This window comes from Oryx dammah, unplaced genomic scaffold (assembly GCF_014754425.2).
Source record: "Oryx dammah isolate SB20612 unplaced genomic scaffold, SCBI_Odam_1.1 HiC_scaffold_17, whole genome shotgun sequence".
In the NCBI taxonomy this organism is placed as follows: domain Eukaryota; kingdom Metazoa; phylum Chordata; class Mammalia; order Artiodactyla; family Bovidae; genus Oryx; species Oryx dammah.
Window position 1 is genome coordinate 2,709,857 of NW_024070201.1, and position 22,551 is coordinate 2,732,407.

Genomic DNA, 22,551 nt, shown 5'->3' on the forward strand with positions numbered 1-22,551 from the left:
ATTACTATTATTTTTGTTTCCTTTGTTGCTTTCTTACATTTATCACTTTTGAAATTTTTAATAAATTATTTTTCTATTTTGTTTTTATTTTCTGAATTTCTTTTATGTTGTTGCTGTTGTTTATTTTCCGATTTGGTTTTGTTGGTTTTGTTTTTTTTTCTTGTTTGCATTTGAGGTTCTTCTATTTGGTTACTCTCTTGAATTTTGTTTTCTTTGTATTTTTTGTCTGTTTCTTTGCTTTTGTTTGTTTAGTTTTGATTTTACTATTTGTCTTGGGTTTTGCTTGCTTCCATTTATCTATTTTTCTGTTGTTTGTTACCTCTTTTTTTTTTTTTTTTTTTCCCATGCCAAAAGGCTTGCTGGGTCTTGGCTCACTGGCTAGCAGTTGGACCTGAGCCTCAGGGTGGGAACACTGAGCCCAAGATATTGGGGCACCAGAGAATTCTTGGTCCCAGAAAATGTTAATTGGTGTAAGTTCTCTTGGTGGTATCCATCTTGACACTAAGACCTGTCTCCTCCCAACTGTCTGCAAGCTTCAAGCTTCATGCTAAACAAGTAGCAAGTCCAGAAAACTGTCCCATACAGCTGCAAACAAGCTGTTAAAAGTTGTACTAAACTCAGACACCACAAAACACACCACTGAACATGACACTGCCTATCAAAGGGACAGGACTTGCCTCCATGAACCAGAGCCCAAGGACAAATCCCTCACAACAGAAAGCCTACACAACTCCCTATACCAACCTCAGCCACCAAGGGGCAAGAGGAACTATGACCCTACAGTCTGCAGAGAGGAGAACAAAAAACACAGAAATTGAGACAAAGTGAGACGACAGAGATATGTGTCACAGATGAAGGAGCTAGGTAAAAACCCACAAGCCCAAATAAATGAAGAGGAAATAGGGAATCTACCTCAAAAATAGTGACAATAAAGATGATCCAATAACTAAGAATTAGAATGGATGCATGGATCAAGAAGATACAAGAAATGTTTAACAAGGAAGTAGAGGAACTAAAAAACAAACAGTGATGAAAAGCACAATGAATAAAATTTTAAAAATACAATAGAAGGAATCACTAGCAGAATAACTGAGGCAAAAAGAATAGATAAATGAGCTGGAAGATAGAATGGCATAAATAACTAACATGGAGCAGAATCAAGAAAAAGGAAGGAAAAGAAATGAGGACAGTTCAGAAGCCTTTGGGACAACAGTAAACACTCCAACATTTGAATTACAGGGCTTCCCATGTGTTGAAGTAATAAAGATTCTGCCTTTCAATGCAGGAGATGCAAGAGATGCAAGTTTGACCCCTGGGTTGGGAAGATTCCCTGGAGTAGGAAATGACAACCCCTTCCTATATGCTTGCCTGGAAAATTCCATTAACAGAGGAGTCTAGGAGGATACAGTTCAGAGAGTCAGACATACCTGAGCAAGCATACTAAGATAACTATTATTTAAATTGTAAGTGTAAAAGTTAGAAGAAGAAGAGGAAGAGAAAGCGTCTGAGAATATATTTGAAGAAATTATAGTCAAAAACTCCCCAAACACAAGAAAGGAAATAGTTACCCAAGTACAGAAAGCACAAAAAGAATCATAGGGAATGAACCCAAGAAGAGACATGCCAAGTCATATATTAATCAAACTAACAAAAATTAAATATAATGAAAAAATACTAAAAGCAGCAAGGAGAAAACAATAAATAACACACAAGGGAAACCCCATTAGGTTATCCATCAGCTTTTCAGCAGAAACTCTGCAGGCCAGAAGGAAATTGTAAGATATATTTAAAGTGATGAAATGAAAAAGCCTAGAACCAAGATTACTCTGCACACTTAGGATCTCATTCAGATTTGACAGATAAATCAAAAGATTCACAGACAATAAAAATTTAAGAATACTTGGCACAGCCAAAGCAGCTTTATCACAAACACTAAATGAACTTCTCCAGATGGGAAACACAAGAGAGGAGAAACGGCCTAAAGAAACAAATCAAAACAATTAAGGAAATGGTAACAGAAACATAAGAAGTCAAAGTGTTAGGAACGTAGTCATGTACAACTCTTTGTGACCCAATGGACTGTAGCCCACCAGGCTCCTCTGTCCATGAAATTCTCCAGGCAGGAATAGTGGAATGGATAGTCATGCCCTTCTCCAGGGGATCTTCCTGACCCAGGGATTGAACCCAGGTCTCCTGCATTGCAGACAGATTCTTTACTGTCTGAGCCAGCAGTGAAGCCCATATAAACATAATTGTTTAAACTTAAAATGGGCTTTTGATGGACAGGGAAGCCTGGTGTGCTACAGTCCATGGGGAGTCACAGAGCTAACACAACTGATTGACTGAACTGACTAAATGGATTAAATGGTCCAAACAAAAGACACATATTGGTTGAAAGGATATAAAGCACTTATTAGTGAAGAGCTAACTATCCTCAAACTTTTTCAAAAATTGTAACCCATTTGTGTGCTGTCTACCTACAAGAGATTCATTTCAAACCTAGGAACACATAAAGACTGAAAGTAAAGAAATGAAAAAAGATTATCCATGCATATCAATTTTTTTTTTTTTTAAGCTGGAGTAGGAGAAGGAAATGGCAACCCACTCCAGTGTTCTTGCCTGGAGAAATTCCAGGGATGGTGGAGCCTGGTGGGCTGCTGTCTATGGAGTCACACAGAGTCAGACATGACTGAGTGACTTAGCAGCAGCAGCAGTAGCAATGCTAATGTCAGACAAAATCCATTTTAAAATAAAGACTATTATAAGAGACACACAAGGCCAATAAAGATTGGGGGATCAATCCAAGAATATTTATGCAACCAAATGGAAGCACTTCAGTTCATAAGGCAAAGGTTACCAATCATAAAAGGGTAAATCAACAGTAACTCAATAATAGCAGGGGACCTTAACACTTCATTTACACCAATGGACAGATTATCAAGACAATATTAATAAGAAAATACAAACCTTAAATGACACATAAAATGAGATAGAATTAATTTGTATTTATAGTACATTAAAGCAGCAGAAGACACTTTCTTCTCAAGTGCACAAGGAATATTCTCCATAATAGATCACACATTGGATGGCAAATGAAGCCTTAGTAAATTTAAGAAAACTGAAATTGTATCAGGCATCTTCTCTGACCATGAAACAATAAAATTAGAAATAAAATACAGGGGACAAAACCTATAAAACAAAACAAAATGCATGGAGACTAAGCCATATTCCACTAAATAATCAATGGATTACTGAAGCAATCAAACAGGAAATCAGAAAATACTTAGAAACAAATGAAAACAAAATAGAATGATCCAAAACCTATGGATGCAGCCAAAGCAGTCCTAAGATAGAATTTAATAGCAATAAAATCCTACCTCAAGAAACAAGAAAAATTTCAAATAAAAATCAAACCTTCAACCCAAAGCAACTAGAGAAAGAAGAACAAACAAAACCCACTTACTAGAAGTAAAGAAATCACAAAGATCAAAGCAAAAATAAATGAAATAGAAATGAAGAAAACAACAGAAAAGTTCAATGAAACTAAAAACTGATTCTTTGAGAAGATAAACAAAACTAATAAACCTTTAGACATACCAATCAAGAAGAAAAAGAAGAGGACTCAAACCAATAAAATTAGAAATGAAAAGGATAAGTTACAATTGACACTGCAGAAATACAAAAGATCATAAAAGACTACTACAAGCAACTATATGCAAATAAAATGAAAATCTGGAAGAAGTGGACAGCTTCTTAGCATGGTACAACTTTCCAAGATTGAACCAAGAAGAAATAGAAAATAAAACAGATCAACCACAAGTAATGAAACCAAAAGTGTTATTAAAAATCTTCCGAGAAACAAAAGTACAGAAACAAGTGATTTCACAGGCATATTCTAGCAAACAGAGAAGAGCTAACAACTATCCTTCTCAAACTTTTTCAAATATTGCAAAGGGAGACACACTCCCTAACTCATTCTAAGAAGCCACAATCACTCTGGTACTAAACCCAAGGATATAAAAAACAAAAGAGAAAATGACAGATCCAATTCCCCAATAAACATAGACATAAAAATCCTAATAAAATAATAGATAAGAGAATCTAACAATACATTAAAAAGGTCATACACCATAATAAAAATCGATGTCCAAGGAATGCAAGGGTTATTCAATATACACAAATCAACCAATGCAATACTTGTTGTTTGTTGTCATTATTTGTTAAAAAAATAATATAAATTAACAAGTCAAAAGATAAAAACCATATGATTATCTCAATAGAAGTAGAGGAAGCTTTTGACAAAATTCAACAATAATTTATGATAGAAACCATCCAGAAAGTGGGCATAAAGGGATCCTACCTCATCAGATGAAGGCCAATAACCATATACTGTAAACCCACAACAAACACCATTCTCAAAGGTGAAAACCTGAAAGCATTTCCACTAAGATCAGAAAGAAGACAAGGATGTCTACTTTCACCACTCTTACTCAACATATTTTGGAAAGTCATAGCCATGGAAATTTGAGAAGAAAATGAAATAAAAGGAATTCAAATTGGAAAAGAAGTAAAACGGTCACTATTTGTAGGTGATACTATATTTATAAAATCATAAACACACATCACAAAACTACTAGTGTATTATTGTAAATCAGTGTATTTTTGTAATCAGTGTATTTGGTAAATTGTATGATACAAAATTAATACAAGGAAACCACTTGCATCCCCATACATGAAGAGTGAATTTCCAAAAGACATAAGGAAACAATCCCATTTACTATTGTAGCAAAAGGAATAAAATACACAGATGGAGTGATATACCATGCTCTTGGATTAAAAGAATCACTCTTGTGAAAATTACTATAACCCCCCAAACAATCTAAAGATTCAAGGCAATCCCTATCAAATTACCAATGGAAGTTATCATAGAATTAGAACAAAAGAATAAATTTGTATGGAAATATGAAAGACTCCAAATAGCCAAGCGGGGGGGTGGGGGGGGTGGAGAGAGAGAAAAAAAAAAAAATCAGAAGACCAAAATATGGAGCTAAAGAATTTAGACTCCTTGATTTCAGACTACACAAGAAAGCTACTCTCATCAAGATTGTATTGTACTGGAACAAAAACAGAAATATAGATCAATGGAAAAGAATAGAAAGCCTTGAGATAAACCCACACATGTGTGATCATCTAATCTATGACAAAGGAGATACAGTGAAGTAAAGAGTCTCTTCAGTAAGCATTGCTGGGAAAAACTGGACAGCCTCATGTAAAAGATGAAATTAGAACATTGGATGGCAAAAGGAAGAAGTCAAGAAACACCTGGAATAATGGGCAAATTTGGCCTTGGAGGAAAGAATGAAGCAGGGCAAAGGCTAACAGAGTTTTTTCAAGAGAATGCACTGGTCATAGCAAGCACCCTCTTCCAGCAACACAAGAGAACATAACCAGATGGTCAATATTGAAATTAGATTGATTATATTCTTTGCAGCCAAAGATGGAGAAGCTCTACACAATCAGTAAAAACAAAACTGGGAGCTGACTGGGGCTCAGATCATGAACTGCTTATTGCCAAATTCAGACTGAAATTGGAGAAAGTAGGGAAAATCACAGGGCCATTCAGGTATTACCTAAATCAAATCCCTTATGACTATTCAGTGATTAGATTCAAGGGAATAGATCTGATAGAGTGCCTGAAGAACTATGGACAAAGGTTTGTAACATTGTACAGGAGGCAGTGATCAAGACCGTTCCCAAGAAAAAGAAATGGAAAAAGGCAAAATGGTTGTCTGAGAAGGCCTTACAAACATCTATGAAATGAAAAAAAAGTGAAAGGCAAAGGAGAAAAGGAAAGATATACCCATTTGAATGCAAAGTTCCAAAGAATAGCAAGGGGAGATAAACCTTTCCTCAGTGATCAATGCAAATAAATAGTGGAAAAAATAGAATGGGAAAGATCTCTTAAAGAAAATTAGAAATACCAAGGGAACTTTTCATGCAAAGATGGGCACAATTAAAGGATAGAAATGGTATGGACCTAACAGAAGCAGAAAATATTAAGAAGAGGTGGCAAGAATACAGAGAAGAACTATACAAAAAAGATCTTCATGACTCAGATAATCATGATGGTATGATCACTTACCTAGAGCCAGACATCCTGGAATGTGAAGTCAAGTAGGCCTTAGGAAGCATCACTACAAACAAAGCTATTGGAGGTGATGGATTTCCTGTAGAGCTATTTCAAATCATAAAAACATGATGCTGTGAAAGTGCTGCACTCAATATGCCAGCAAATTTGGAAAACTCAGCAATGGCCAGAGGACTGAAAAAGGTAAGTTTTCATTCCAATCCCAAAGAAAGGAAATGCCAAAGAATGTTCAAACTACCTCACAATTGCACTCATCTCATATGATACCAAAATAATACTCAAAATTCTCTAATCCAGGCTTCAACAATACATTAACTGTGAACTTCCAGTCATTCAAGCTGGATTTAGAAAAGTCAGGGGAACAAGAGATCAAATTACCAACATGAATTAGATCATTGAAAAAGCAAGAGAGTTCAAGAAAAACATCTTCTGCTTTATTAACTTTGCCAAAGCCTGTGACTGTGTGGATCACAGCAAACTGTGGAAAATTCTGAAAGAGATAGGAATATCAGACCACCTTACCTGTCCCCTGAGAAATCTGTATGCAGGTCAAGAAGCAACATTTAGAACTGGACATGGAACTACAGACTGGTTCCAATCAGGAAAGGAGTCCGTCAAGGCTGTGTATTGTCACTCTTCTTATTTCACTTATATATAGAGTACATCATGAGAAATGCATTCATATATGTAGCTCTAGATCTATCTATATCTAGCTATAATTTCATAATTTCACAAGCATTCTTAAGCTAATTTATGGATAACTCTGAGTTCCTTTGACAATATGTTAATAAATCTAATCTAGCTGCTATCTCTTTCTTTTCTATGAAGGATAATGCTGTATCAATGTGATTAAGGCTATGAACTATACATTTTCCAAAATCACCTTCTCTGTATGATTTTGAGTCAGAGTAAACAAATTTCCCAGCTTAATTTCACTTTCTTTTGCTCTGTCTCCAGCTTGTCATCCTTACTACTGGCCCTATTGATCAACAGTGGCCCCAGGCCCACCAACCAAATCCTTGACACAGAGATATGGTACTTACACTGAGACAACACTGTCTCTTAAATCTTGCCACCTTTTCCCTTTCATAGTTCTTTGATGGTCTAACCTGACTTTTTTTTTTTTTTCACATGGATGTGCAAGCTCCAATTTAACTACTTAACACTAATTCATCTGCTGGGTTGGGTACTGATTTTTTCCAGTCCTCCAACTCTCCCTTTCAGTCTTTCATTTCCTACTATAAACCACTCATTCCCACAATACTTACTATTTCCTAATTTTCAAGTAAATACTGACTGATACATTTAAAATATTTCTAGTATTTCATAATTATATTGTCTCTGAACTTTTCTCATTATTTGTAATTTACTTGATGTAATGACTTCTTGAAGAAATTTAGTTCAAAAAGATGCTTATATGAGTTCTCTCATATAAAGTGATTCTATAAAGCTGAAAATCACATTTAGAAGGCAGTGCAAGGAGGAAAAAAAAAAGGCATATTCTCTCAAATAATAGAATTTTATGGCAGCCTTAAGTGTAGACAAATTATATATATATATATATATATATATATATATATATATAGTAATAATATATTTTCTCTTCTCTTTCTAGGTCTTGTTGAACACATTAGTGTTCTTGTAGTTGAATGACAATGCTGGTTTTTCATATCATTAGTCATGGTTAGATTCCATGCAAGAATAATGATAACATACATTGTATTTGAGTATTATTTTTGTGATTGGTTTTGTAGGATTATCTTCAAAACCTTCAACTATTTATGGGGGATTGGGTTTAATTGTGAGTGGTGGAGTTGGTTGTGGTATTATATTAAATTTTGATGGGTCTTTCTTTGGTCTAATGGTTTTCTTAATTTATTTGGGGGATATGATAGTGGTTTTTGGTTATACAACGGCTATAGCCAAGGAACAGTATCCTGAGATTTGAGTTTCTAACAAGACTGTTTTAGGGGCTTTTATTACTGGCTTGTTGATGGAGTTTTTGATGGTTTATTATGTATTGAAGGATGAGGAGGTGGAAATTGCATTCAAGTTTAATGGTTTGGGGGATTGAGTAATTTATGATAGAGGGGATTTTGGATTTTTTAGTGAGGAGGCTATAGGAATAGTGGCTTTATACAGTTATGGTACTTGGTTGGTTTATTGTGATTGATCTTTGTTAATTAGTGTTGTGGTTATTATAGAGATTACTCGTGGAAATTAAATAGGATTATACTGATTATGCCAAAGCCTTTGACTGTGTGGATCACAATAAACTATGGAAAATTCTGAAAGAGATGGGAATACCAGACCACCTGACCTGCCTCTTGAGAAATCTGTATGCAGGTCAGGAAGCAAAAGTTAGAACAGGACATGGAACAACAGACTCATTCCAAATAGGAAAAGGAGTGTGTCAAGGCTGTATATTGTCACCTTGCTTATTTAACTTATATGCAGAGCACATAATGAGAAACGCTGGACTGGAAGAAACACAAGCTGGAATCAAGATTGCCAGGAGAAATAGCAATAACCTCAGATATGCAGATGACACCACCCTTATGGCAGAAAGTGAAGAGGAACTAAAAAGCCTCTTGATGAAATTGAAAGAGGAGAGTGAAAAAGTTGGCTTAAAGATGAACATTCAGAAAACGAAGATCATGGCATTCAGTCCCATCACTTCATGGGAAATAGATGGGGAAACAGGGGAAATAGATGGGGAAACAGTGGAAACAGTGTCAGACTTTATTTTGGGGGGCTCTAAAATCACTGCATATGGTGACTGCAGCCATGAAATTAAAAGATGCTTACTCCTTGGAAGAAAAGTTATGACCAACCTAGATAGCATATTCAAAAGCAGAGACATTACTTTGCCGACTAAGGTCCATCTAATCAAGGTTATGGTTTTTCCAGTAGTCTTGTATGGATGTGAGAGTTGGACTGTGAAGAAGGCTGAGTGCTGAAGAATTGATGCTTTTGAACTGTGGTGTTGGAGAAGACTCTTGAGAGTCCCTTGGACTGCAAGGAGATCCAACCAGTCCCTTCTGAAGGAGATCAGCCCTGGGATTTCTTTGGAAGGACTGATTCTAAAGCTGAAACTCCAGTACTTTGGCCACCTCATGCGAAGCGTTGACTCATTGGAAAAGACTCTGATGCTGGGAGGGATTGGGGGCAGGAGGCGAAGGAGACAACAGAGGATGAGATGGTTGGATGGCATCACTGACTCGATGGATGTGAGTCTGAGTGAACTCCGGGTGTTGGTGAGGGACAGAGAGGCCTGGTGTGCTGCGATTCATGGGGTCACAAAGAGTCGGACATGACTGAGCAACTGAACTGAACTGAACTGAATACTGATTATACTGAGGATTGTGACTAGGAAAGAGAGGAAATATAGTTTGGTTAGGCCTTTTTGGCTTATAACCATAGTGGATGTCTATTTGGATTAGTGAGGTGGTTTTTGGGAAAATGTTTTCTAAGCAGATTAGGTCAAGAAGGGAAGATGCTGATTTTTGGCGTATTGTTAAGTTTATGTAGGGGCTTAGGCGGTGCATGATTGTAGGGTAATATCCTAATAGGTTAGAGAATTTAAAGGCATTTGATACGTAGTTAAATTTTAGGTTATGGGTTATGTTGCTAATTTCTAGTGCTAGAATGAAGCATAGGATTGTGACTGCTAGGGATATTATTTTTAGACAATAAGGTATGGTTATTTGGGGAACTGTTGTTGGAGGAATGTTGTTGGAGATAATACTGTGAAAAGGCTTCCAATTAGTAGATGTTTAATTGAGTTAATTAGAAAGGGGTTATTTTCATTAATAATAATCAGGGCTGGGAATTGGGGTTGTACTAGAAGTGCAAAGAAAATAATACAAGTACTGTAGATAGCTGCAAAAGAGGTGGAGATTAGTTTTATTAAAAGGGCTCAGGCGTTGGTATATGACATGTTGGCGGATTCGATGATTAGGTCTTTAGACTAAAATCCAGTAAGGAAGGGTATTCCTGTTAGTGCAAGACTGCCAATAATGAAGGCTGTTGTGGTAAAGGGTATAGCTTTGAATAGGCCTCCTATTTTTCGAATGTCTCATTCATCATTTAAGCTGTGGATAATAGAACCAGAGCATATAAATAACATGGCTCTGAAGAAAGCTTGGGTACAGATATGGAGGAATGCTAGGTAGGGTTGGTTAATGCCAATTGTTACTATTATGAGGCCTAGTTGGCTGGATGTAGAGAAGGCAACAATTTTTTTTTTTTTTAATATCATTTTGGGTAAGGGCACATATTGCTGTAAATAGTGTGGTGATAGCCCCTAGACATAGTATAATGGACTGGGCAAATTTGTTGTTCTCTGTTAATGGGTAGAAGTGGGTTAGTAGAAAAATGCCCACTACTACTATTGTGCTTGAGTGAAGAAGTGCTGAGAAAGGGGTTGGGCCTTCTATTGCGGAGGGTAGTCATGGGTGTAGGCCAAATTGTGCAGATTTTCAAGTTGCAGCTAATACTAGGCCTATTAGTGGTAGATTGGAGTTATCTGGGTTTAGTATAAAGAGTTGTTGAAGATCTCAAGTGTTGAGGTTAGCTAAGAATCATGCTGTTGCCAGGATAAATGCGATATCACCAATGAGGTTGTACAAGACTGCTTGTAGGGCTGCTGTGTTTGCATCTGCTCGTCCATATCATCATCCAATAAGTAAGAATAATATAATTCCAACTCCTTCTCAGCCAATGAATAGTTGAAAGAGGTTGTTTGCAGTGACAAGAATAATTATTGTGACGAAGAACAAGAGTAGATATTTGAAAATTTGATTAATGTTGGGGTCTGAGTGTATATATCATATTGAGAATTCTATGATGAATCATGTTATGAATAGTGCTACTGAGACAAATATTATTGAGAAGTAATCTATTTTGAAGCTAAGTGATGGTTTAAGAGTTTGAATAGTTATTCAGTGTCAGTTTGAAATAATTATTTCTTGTCCTATGTGAATAAACATTATTGTGGGGATTATACTGGTAATGAAGGCGCATGAGATAGTTGTTTTTACATAAAGTGGGTAACTGGAGGTTTTGTAGGTATCAGAGGTTGTTATTATGTTGGGCACTGTTAGTAAGAATAGGGTGGTTAATGTGAAGAAAGAGAATATGTTTACTACTTTTATCTGGAGTTGCACCAATTTTTTGGTTCCTAAGACCAGCGGATAACTACCATCCTTTAAAAGTTTGAAAAAGCCATGCTGTTAGACATGGGGGCATAGAATTAGCAGTTCTCACGTACTTTTTTGGTAAATAAGAAGATAATAGGCTTCTATTGTTAGATACACAATCTAATGTGTTTTTTTTTTTTTTTAACTATATTTACAGTACAGGGGTCCTAGAATAATTTTGGGGTTTAGGGATAGAAGTAATAGGGGTAAGATATATAATGATACGAGTGCATTTTCTCATGTGAAAAAAGGTGAAATGTTGTTGATATGGTAGGTGTATTTTCCTCATTGTGTTGTAATTAGCATGTAAAGGGAGTATAGGGCAGTGATTACTATATTTAATCCTATTAAAATAATTGTAATATTGGATCATGAAAAGGTTGATATTACTACAAACAGCTCTCCAATCAGGTTGATTGTTGGGGGTAGAGCTAGGTTAGTTAGGCTTGCTAAGAGTCACCAGGTGGCCATTAGTGAGAGAAACGTTTGTAGGCCTCGGGCTAGAATTATTATTTGGCTATGAATTCATTCACAGTTGGAGTTTGCCAGGCAGAAGTGTATGGAGGATGTAAGGCCGTGGGCAATTATTAAGACAGTGGCTCCTATGTAGCTTCAAGGTGTTTGAATAAGAATAGCTACAATAACAAGTGCCATGTGGCTAACAGAGGAGTATGTGATGAGTGACTTTAGGTCCATTTGGCAAAGGCAAATTGAGCTAGTCATGATTATGCTTCACAGGGATAATATAATACATGGATATGCTATAAAGTTGGTTACTGGATTTAGGAGTAATGTGATTTGTACTATGCCGTATCCTCCTAGTTTTAGTAGGATTTCCACAAGGACTATAGAGCCTGCAATGGGGGCTTCTACATGGGCTTTAAGTAGTCAAAGGTGGAGGCCATATAATGGTAATTTTACTATAAAAGCTATTATGCATGCTAGTCATATGAAGACATTTGATCAGGAGTTAGGCATTGGTTGTACTCAGTATTAAAGCATTAGGAAGTTTAGAGATCCTACTGTGTTTTGGATATAAACTAGTGCAACTAGTAGGGGTAAGGAGCCTGCTAGTGTATAGAACAGGAAGTAGAAGCTGGCGTTTAGGCGTTCTGTTTGCTTTCCTCACTGGGTAATAATAATGAGTGTTGGGACTAGTGTTGCTTCAAATAGGATGTAAAAGAAGATTAGTAAGATTAATATAGTAATAAATAGTTTTGTGTTTTTTTTTTTTTTTCTGGTTAGGTGTTCTTTTGATAGGTGGTGTTGGCTAGCTATCAACATCAAGAGAAGAAGTCATATAGTTAGAATTAATAGTGGCATGGATAAAGAGTCAGAAAAGAAGACTAGTGAAAAGTTAAGGCTATTGTCACTAAACTGGTTTATGAGAAGTAGACTTGTGAGGCTGATTAGCAGGCTATGTATTGTAGAGTTAATCCAGATTATGTTTTTGATAATCAGGTTAGGGGCATAAGTATTACTGTGGGAATAATATATTTTAGCATTGGAGTAGGTTAATATTTTGTACATAATCAGTACCATATGTGTTTGATACCATTACTAGTAGAGATAGGCCTAGTGCTGCTTCACAGGCTGTGAAAACTAGTAAGATGATGGGTTATTATACTGGCTAGGGTAAAATGTGAATTTAAAATTATCAGGGTGGCTATAATGAATAGGGATAATATCATCTCTTCTAGGCATAGAAGGGATGATATTAGGTGGGATTGATATATTAACAATCCTGCAAGAGATACTGTGAATGCTATTATAATATTTATATATACTAGGGACATTTGGTAATTATGAATTTAATCATAATCTAATGAGTCAAAATCATTGATTTTGTTTTAAACTAAACACCATATTTGGTTCATTCTAGTCCTTTTTGGGTTCATTCGTAGGCTAGGCTTACAGCCAGTAGGAGAATTAGGAAAAGGGCTATGGTAAGTATTGTGTTTAGGTTGGTTGTTTGTGAAGCTCATGGCAGTGGTAGAAGGAATGCAATTTCTAGGTCAAATAGAAGAAATGTAATGGCTACTAGGAAAAATTTTATGGAGAAAGGAAGGCAGGCTGATTTTATGGTATCAAATCCACATTCATACGGGCTTGTTTTTTCTGAATATACATTTAGTTGGGGGAGTCAGAATGCAATAATAACAAGTAGTGTGGCTAGTATAATATTGTTTAGGAAGGCTAATATTAGGTTTATTCTTTTTCAGGTTAGAACAAAACTAACTGATTGGAAGTCAGTTGTACTAATTGTAAAAGAATATGAGCCTCATCAATAGATAGAAACGTAGAGGAAAAGTCATACTATGTCTACAAAGTAGTAGACGTATCAGGCAGCCGCTTCAAAGCCGAAGTGGTAGTTAGAGGTAAAATGAAATTTTAGTTGGCAGAAGAAGCAGACAATTAAGAAAGTGGATCCAATAATGACGTGGAGGCCATGGAAGCCTGTGGCTATGGAGAAGGTTGAGCCATAAACTCCATCTAAGATAGTAAAGGGTGCTTCATAATATTCTGAGGCTTGTAATAATGTAAAATATACACCTAGAGTGATGGTAATAAAAAGGACTTGTAACATGTGGTTGTGATTCCCTTCTATAAGGCTGTAGTGGGCTCAGGTAATGGAGACTCCTGAAGCTAATAGGACAGAGGTGTTGAGTAATGGAACTTCTAGGGGATTAAGTGGGTGAATACCTGTTGGGGGTCAGCAGCCGCCTAATTCAGCTGTAGGGGCAAGGCTTGAGTGGTAGAATGCTCAGAAAAATCCAGTAAAAGAACAAGACTTCAGAGATAATAAAAAGGATTGTTCCATAGCAAATGCCTTTTTGGATGGTTGGGATATGATGTCCTTGAAAGGTACTCTCTTGGACAATGTCTCATTATCATTGGTATATTGTGAGCATATTTGTTGTTAAGCCGAGCATTAGCAAGGTTGTTGAATTGAAGTGGAATCATATGATTAAGCCGGATGTTATTAACAGGGCAGTCAAGGCCCCTGTAAGGGGTCAGGGGCTTGGGTTTACTATATGATAAGCATGGGTTTGGTGTGTCATTATGTGTTATCATGCAAGTATAGGCTAACTAGGAGGGTAAATACGTAGGCCTGAATTATAGCTACTGTGAATTCAAGAATTGTTAGTAGAACTAGAATAATAAATGTAATAAGAGCTGTTGTAGTGCTAATGTTTATTAGTGCGAGTGTGGCTCCTCAAATTAAGTGAATTAATAAATGTCCTGCAGTAATGTTAGCTGTTAATTGTATGGAAAGGGCTACTGGTTGAATGAAGAGACTAATAGTTTTGATAATAACTAGCATTGGGATTAATAGGGTTGGTGTTCCTTGTGGTAAGAAATGGGCAAGTGAAGCTTTTAGTTTTGTTGCAAAAGCCTGTAATTACAGCTCCTGCTCAGAAAGGGATGGCCATGCCTAAATTTATTGATAGTTGTGTGGTCAGTGTAAACGAGTGAGGCAGTAGACCTAGTAGGTTTGTTGATCCAATAAATAGAATTAAGGACATTAGTATTAATGTCCATGTTTGTCCTTTGGAATTGTGGATATTCATTATTTGTTTTGATAGAAGTTGAAGCATTCATTGTTGGAGGGAGACGAGGTGGTTATTTACTAGTCGATTTGATGTTAGGAATAATAGACTAGGAAATAGGACAATAAGAGTGACAAGGGGGAGGCCTAGGATTATAGGGGTAATGAAAGAGGCAAATAAATTTTCGTTCATTTTCTTTCTCAAGGGGTGTTTTGTTTTGGTATTTTAGTTGATGTCAATTCTGGGCTATAGTAAAAATTTTGTTTGGAAATTTTTAGTTGAAAGATAATAATAAGAACTAGGAACATTGATAGAATTCTTGTAAGTCATGTTGATGTGTCTAGTTGTGGCATATCACCAAGGAGAGTATCATGCTCTCAATCTCTAACTTAAAAGGTTAGTGCTGATATAGCTTCTTGGTGATTTTATAGTATTGATGCAGATCATTTTTCAAAGTACTTTAGTGGGACTAGTTCAAGAACAATGGGCATGAAACTATGATTTGACCCACAGATCTCTGAACATTGACCGTAATATAAGCCTGGTTGGGTTGATATAAGGGTTGTTTGATTTAGAAGACCTGGGATTGCATCTGTTTCTAGTCCTAAGGAAGGCACAGCTCATGAGTGTAATACATCTTCGGAGGAGATTAGTATTTGAATTGTTATTTCTATAGGTAATACAACTCGGTTGTCTACTTCTAGTAGTCATATTTCCCCTGGTTTTAATTCTGATGTTGGAACTATATAGGAGTCGAAGCTTAAGTCTTCATAGTCTGTATATTCATAACTTCAGTATCATTGATGCCCTATAGTTTTTACTGTAAGGGATGGATTATTAACCTCATGTATTATATATAGAATTCGTAAAGATGGAAGGGCAATTAAAATTAAAATAATGGCTGGTAAAATGGTTCAAATTGTCTCCACTTCTTGTGCATCTATTGTGCTAGTATGGGTTAGTTTTTGCCGGGAGTCAGCGTGAGGAATCCCGCCTATGGCAAAGGTCATGAGGAAGGAAGCCCAACAAAACGCAAAGGCGAGATCTGGCTTCAGGGGTTCCCCCTGAGTTTTCCTGAACATCTACCCCCCAAAACCAGAGTTGGCCTGATTTTATTGTACTGTGCTTTTCCATGCTTCTGACACCTTCTGGAAAAAGTTAACTTAGGGCTTCATTCTTCTGCATTTGAAAGGAGTGTTTCAGCTCAAACCCCACTGATGGCTCTCTAACTTGCCTTACCCGGACTTTTACAACTATGCATGTGATTGTTTACAGCTCCCCGCAACTGTGAGAGGCATGGGAAGCCTAAAACATAAAGCCTTTCAAAGAGTTAAAAGTTATTAGAGTAGTGTTGGTGTAAGATTTCACTGTTGAGCCAATGCTTACTGCTAAGTTCCCATATCTCTTATCCACTGTGCACCTGGGAACACATTTGTTAACATAGTGAGAATGTAAGAAAAAACAAGTGTAGCCTTGAAACTGACCACATCAGACTTTTGAGCTAATTGGTTCTTTCTTTGGTGTAACTTACTGCACCTTTGCTTCATGAAAATGTAACTTTGTTTGATACTTTCTGAGGCTGACATAGATTAGAAATATAAAGAAAAAACACTTCAAGGGAAAATAAGTTTTCTAGTTGAGCAGCCTTTATCAAAACAAGGTCTTAAAATGTTTCACAGGCCTCCAAGGTCAGAAGATAATGTATACAACATCATTTGTGGGAAAGGTATAAAAGTCCTTTTAAAAAATAAAGTTATTGGGGCCTCGCTCACTGAAGCAGCTTGGACTCCCCGTGTCTTCTTTATTTTCTGGCTGAATTCCCATCTGGGGCGTGGTGGCTCGCCATGTCTACTTACTTGCCCTGGCTTCTAAGATCCATGAGAAAGGGAGCCCAAGGCAGGGCACTCTCTGAAACTCAAACAGACACCAGTGGCCTAATGTAGACGGTGGAAATCTCTTGTCCTGAGATTTTATTGGCTTCCTCCATAAACCAAGTTATTCAGCCTCTTTTCTCCACTAAACTTTCCTACTACACTATTTCTTCCTAATCTCTCTTTATATTTCTAATTAAATAAATAAGCCTTCCTTGCCTACGCTGTTCACCCTTCAGATTTCCCTGGATCCACTGGGGCTGGTCCCTGGCAAGTTTTGTTGTCAATATTAGTGAAATAATATAAAGTACTAGTGAGCTAATTAAAGAGACGATTATTAGTGTATGGTCGTGAAAATGTAATAATTGTTCTATGATGTTGCATCTTGAAAGCCTAATTGTATGAGGTATGCCATATGAGATGTACAGGGCTTGCTTTCACCTATAACTTAACTTTGACAAAGTTATATAATGTTTTACTAACATCTCATTAATTGAGAGCGACATAGTGGCTATGATGTTGGCTTGAAACCAATAATGGGTTCAATTCCTTCCTTTCTTATTTTAGGTTGACATATGTAGGTTCTTCAAATATATGATATGATGGAGGACATCTGTTTAATCACTCTAAATTTGTTGTGGTTAGGTCTACAGTTAGGACTTCTCGTTTAGATGCAAATGCTTCTCAGATAATAAAGATTATTAGTATAACTGCTGTTAGGGAGATGAATGAGCCTATGGATAAAATAGTGTTTCATACTGTGTATGCATCTGGGTAATCAGAATATCGTCCTGGTATACCAGATAATCCTAAGAAATGTTGTGGGAAGAAAGTTATATTTACACCTACAAATATGATTGCAAAGTGGATTTTGGCTCAAGTGGTGTTAAGGGTGTAACCTGAGAATAGTGGAAATCAATGTACAAATCCTCCTATAATAGCGAATACAGCCCCTATTGATAGTACATAATGGAAATGTGCGACTACATAATATGTATCCTGAAGAACAATATCAAGGGCAAGGGAAGAATTGGCTAGAACAATTCCGGTTATGCCTCCAACTGTAAAAAGGAAGATGAAGCCCAGAGCTCATATTATAGTGGGAGATCATTTGATATTACCCCGGTGAAGTGTTGCTAATCAACTAAAGACTTTTACTCCAGTTGGGATAGCAATAATTATGGTAGCTGATGTGAAATAGGCCCGTGTGTCGATGCCTATTCCAACTGTGAACATGTGGTGAACTCATACAATAAATCCTAAGAACCCGATTTTTATCATAGCTCAAACTATTTCTATATACCTGAATGGTTCTTTTTTTTCCTGAATAATAAGTCACAATATGAGAAATTATTCCAAATCCAGGTAGAATAAGAACATATACTTGCGGGTGCCCAAAGAATCAGAATAGGTGTTGATTTGGATAGGGTCCCCTCCTCCTGCTGGGTCAAAGAAGGTTGTATTTAGATTTTGGTCTGTTAGTAGTATTGTAATACCAGCCGCTAATGCGGGAAGTGAGAGAAGCAGTAATACGGCAGTGATTAGTATGGATCACACAAATAGGGGGGTTTGATATTGTGATATTGCAGGGGCTTTTATATTAATAATTGTTGTAATGAAATTAACAGCTCCTAAAATTGAGGAAACACCCGCCAGGTGTAAAGAAAAATGGTTAGGTCTACTGAGGCTCCTGCATGGGCCAGATTACCTGCCAGAGCGGGGTACACGGTTCAGCCTGTTCCTGCCCCAGCTTCGACTATAGGTGATGCCAGAAGTAGTAGGAAAGAGGGAGGGAGGAGTCAGAAGCTTATATTGTTTATTCGGGGGAATGCTATGTCGAGGGCACCAATTATCAGAGGGACTAGTCAGTACCGAATCCTCTGATTATAATTGGTATCACTATACAGAAAATTATTACAAATGCATGTGTGGTTACAACTACCTTGTAGATTTGGTCGTCTCCGAGTAGGGTTGCAGGTTGACCCAGTTCAACGCGAATTAGCAGGCTTAGGGCTGTTCCTACTATGCCGGTTCAGGCACCAAATAGTAAGTATAAGGTACCAATATCTTTATGATTGGTTGAGAATAATCAGCAGTTAATGAACATAGGTAGAATGGCTGAGTAAAGCATTAGACTGTAAATCTAAAGACAGAGGTTTAATTCCTCTTTTTACCTGTGGTGAATTTACATGTTGAATTGCAAATTCAGAGAAGCAGCTTCAATTCTGCCAGGGCTTCTCCCGCCTTTTTTTTTCTCACGGCGGGAGAAGTAGATTGAAGCCAGTTGATTAGGGTATTTAGCTATTAACTAAAATTTCATGGGGATGGAGCCCACCAATCTAGTGAGGATTTAGCTTAAAGTGGTTGATTTGCATTCAATTGATGTAAGATGTGATCTTGCAATCCTTATCAGGAATTAAATAAATTATACTTGCTTAGGGCTTTGAAGGCTCTTGGTCTATTTAACCTAAATTCCTATTCTAGTACTGATAGAATTGGTGTGAGTGGTAGTAGTATGGTGGATAATACAACTATTGTTGGTAGGAGGGTTATTTGTTTTGTAGTAGAGAATTGTCATTTTATTTTTATGTTGTTTGTGGAGGGAAATATTGTTAATGCAGTGGAGTATGTGAGTCGTATATAAAAATATAGATTTAGGAGTGCTGTAATTGCTATAAGGGTGGGTAGGATGGTATTATTATTTTTTGTTATTTCTTGAATGATTATTCACTTTGGCATAAATCCTGATAGTGGGGGGCGTCCTCCTATTGATAAGAGAGTGATGAGAGGTAGGACTGTCACAACAGGTGCTTTATTTCATGTGTGTGATAGTGATAGGGTAGTAGTGGTTGAGTTGGCTATAAACAGTATAAATATAGTAGAGGTTATAATAATGTAAATAACTAAATTCAGTAATATTATAGTGGTATTATATAGTAGGACTGCTGTTATCCAGCCTATGTGGGCGATTGATGGGTAGGCTATGATTATTTGTAGTTGGATTTGGTTTAGTCCCCCTCAGCCTCCAATTATAATTGATAAAATCAATAGGGTTAGGATTAGGTTTAGGTTGATGGATGGGGAAATCTGGTAGAGTATGGATATAGGTGCTAGTTTTTGTCATGTAAGCAAGATTAGGCCAGAAAGGCAGGGAGATGCCTTGTGTTACTTCTGGGACTCAGAAGTGGAATGGGCTATTCCTAATTTCATGGTGAGGGCTATTGTTGTAAGTATAGAGGCTGCTGGGTTGAATAATTTTATTACAGTTCATTGACCTGAGAATATTAAGTTAATAATGACAGCTATTATTAGTAATATTGCAGCTGTTGATTGTTTCAGAAAATATTTAGTGGATGCTTCTGTGGCTTGTGGATTGTATTTTTTTATTATAATAGGAATGATGGCAAGTATATTTATTTCAAATCCGATTCAGATGAGTAGTCAGTGGGAGCTAATTAGAACAATAATGGTTCCTAATATAATAGTTGATAGAATAATAATAAAGATAATTGGGTTTATTAGTATGGGAAGGATATAAACCAACATTTTCGGGGTATGGACCCGATAGCTTAATTAGCTGACCTTACTATTAGAATTTGGTGTAATTGGGAGCACGAAGAGTTTGGGGTTCTTAGGAGTAGGTTCAATTCCTATAGTTCTAGAAATAAGAGGACTTAAACCTCTATTATTTACTCTATCAAAGTAACTCTTTTGTCAGGCATATTTCTTATGTTTGTGTAGGGATGCGTGATAAGAGAATGTGTATCGCATATCACATGCATGACATGTGATACATGTCACATGCATAGGGCCAGTGTTAGGGGTAAGAAACATTTTCATAGTAGGTGTATTAGTTGGTCATAACGGAATCGGGGGTAAGATGCTCGGATTCATATGAAGGTGATTGTGAGTAGTAATGATTTGATGATAAAGTTGATTGTGTAAAGTTCTGTCATGCATGGGTTGTGAAATGCTCCTAGAAATAGAATTATTGTAAAAATACTTATTATAATGATGTTTGCATATTCTGCTGTGAAAAATAAGACGAATGGCCCTGTTGCGTATTCTACGTTAAAGCCTGAGACTAGTTCTGATTCTCCCTCGGTGAGGTCGAATGGTGCTCAATTTGTTTCTGCTAATGTTGAAATAAATCATATTATTGCTAGAGGTCATGTTGGGCAAATCAGCCATACTTGTTCTTGTGTAATAATCAATGTGGAGAGGGTGAAGTATCCGCTTATTAGGAGTACTGATAGTAAAATAATTGCTAATGTTACTTCATATGAGATTGTTTGTGCTACTGCTTGTAGGGCTCCGATTAGTGCATATTTTGAGTTAGAGGCTCAACCTGATGAGAGGATTGAATACACGGCTAGACTTGATATGGCTAATATAAATAGGACTCCCAAGTTTATGTTGATGAGGGGGTAGGGTAAATAGGTAGGGGAATTCACATGGTTAAGGCTAGGCTTAGGGCTAGAATAGGTGCTAGAATAAACATTGAGATTGAGGATGTGGCAGGTTTTAATGGTTCTTTAATGAAAAGTTTGATTGCATCAGCAATGGGTTGGGGTAGCCTGTATGGGCCTACAATATTTGGGCCTTTTCGGAATTGTATGTAGCCGAGGACTTTTCGTTCTACTAGTGTGAGAAACGCCATGGCTAGAAGAATGGGGATAATTAGCATTAGAATATTAATATAAACATTTTGTTAAGGAGAGGATTTGAATCTCTGAATATAAAGGTTTAAGTTTTATGCAATTACCAGGCTCTGCCATCTTAACTAAGCCCTTTTCTAGGGCAGGATTTATTTATGAGATTAATTAAGATAAGGTCATTAATTGATTTAAGGCGCTTTTTGAAGTTGGCCTTCTTTCTCTTGTCCTTTTGTACTGGGAGAAATACATAATAGATAGAAACCGACCTGGATTGCTACGGTCTGAATTCAGATCACGTAGGACTTTAATCATTGAATAAACGAAACTTTGATAGCGGTTTCACCATCGGGGTGTCCTAATCCAACATCGAGGTCGTAAACCCTATTGTCGATATGGACTCTCAAATAGAATTGCGCTGTTATCCCTAGGGTAACCTGTTCCGTTGATCAAATTTTTGGGTCAATAAGCCATAGTGTGATTTGACTTGTGGGTCTAGTCTTTAAAATCGCTCAGAGGATATTTTGTTCTCAGAGGTCACCCCAACCAAAACTGTTAGTCCATAAAGAGTGTTGTTGTCCCTTAACGGTTGAGTTTGTTTTCTTTGGGCTACTTAAAGCTCCATAGGGTCTTCTCCTCTTATTAGTCTATTCCCGCCTCTTCACGGGAAGGTCAATTTCACTGATTGGAAGTAAGAGACAGTAAAACCCTCGTGTGGCCATTCATACAAGTCCTTATTTAGAGAACAAATGATTATGCTACCTTTTCATGGTCAGGATACCGTGGCCATTTAACGGTTGTCACTGGGCAGGCAGTGTCTCCAATACTAAGGTTGCTGGAGGTGATGTTTTTGGTAAACAGGTGGGGTTTGTGTTTGCTGAGTTCCTTTTACTTCTTTTAATCTTTCCTAAGGTTCATTCCTGTATTGGATTAACAGTGTAATTAATAAATTATTTATTATTGGGTTATTTTTATTTACTGTTAATAGGATATTATCAGATACTGACTTAAACTTATGCAGGGAAAAAATGTTTCTTGCTACTCATATTAACATTATCACTTCTATTTTATAATAGATTAGTCCAGTATTAGGGCTAGGAGTTGGTTGTTTGTTATTGGGATTAG

The 22,551-nt window shown here is 36.8% G+C and overlaps 4 long non-coding RNA genes across 6 annotated transcripts; 3 read left to right on the top strand and 1 right to left on the bottom strand.

The window, feature by feature from the left end:
- The first annotated feature begins 461 nt into the window (after positions 1-461).
- On the top strand, positions 462-15,014 carry LOC120876138. 3 transcript variants are annotated; one of them, XR_005724108.1, is made up of 3 exons: positions 462-474; positions 12,960-12,966; positions 14,687-15,014. It is a non-coding gene; the product is annotated as an uncharacterized LOC120876138 (long non-coding RNA). The 3 variants fall into 3 exon arrangements; XR_005724109.1 differs by lacking the exon at positions 12,960-12,966 and adding an exon at positions 5,452-5,454 and having other exon boundaries at positions 463-474; XR_005724110.1 differs by lacking the exons at positions 462-474; positions 12,960-12,966 and adding an exon at positions 12,561-12,570.
- On the top strand, positions 7,756-10,717 carry LOC120876139. The gene is made up of 3 exons (XR_005724111.1): positions 7,756-7,867; positions 8,555-8,560; positions 10,705-10,717. It is a non-coding gene; the product is annotated as an uncharacterized LOC120876139 (long non-coding RNA).
- Positions 15,015-15,221: 207 nt separating the features above from the next.
- LOC120876136 lies at positions 15,222-20,951 on the top strand. The gene is made up of 3 exons (XR_005724106.1): positions 15,222-15,861; positions 17,047-17,148; positions 20,938-20,951. It is a non-coding gene; the product is annotated as an uncharacterized LOC120876136 (long non-coding RNA).
- Positions 17,397-22,128, bottom strand: LOC120876137. Its single transcript, XR_005724107.1, has 3 exons — positions 22,040-22,128; positions 20,072-20,073; positions 17,397-19,942 (listed from the first exon to the last, which is right to left on the bottom strand). It is a non-coding gene; the product is annotated as an uncharacterized LOC120876137 (long non-coding RNA).
- Positions 22,129-22,551: the final 423 nt, after the last annotated feature.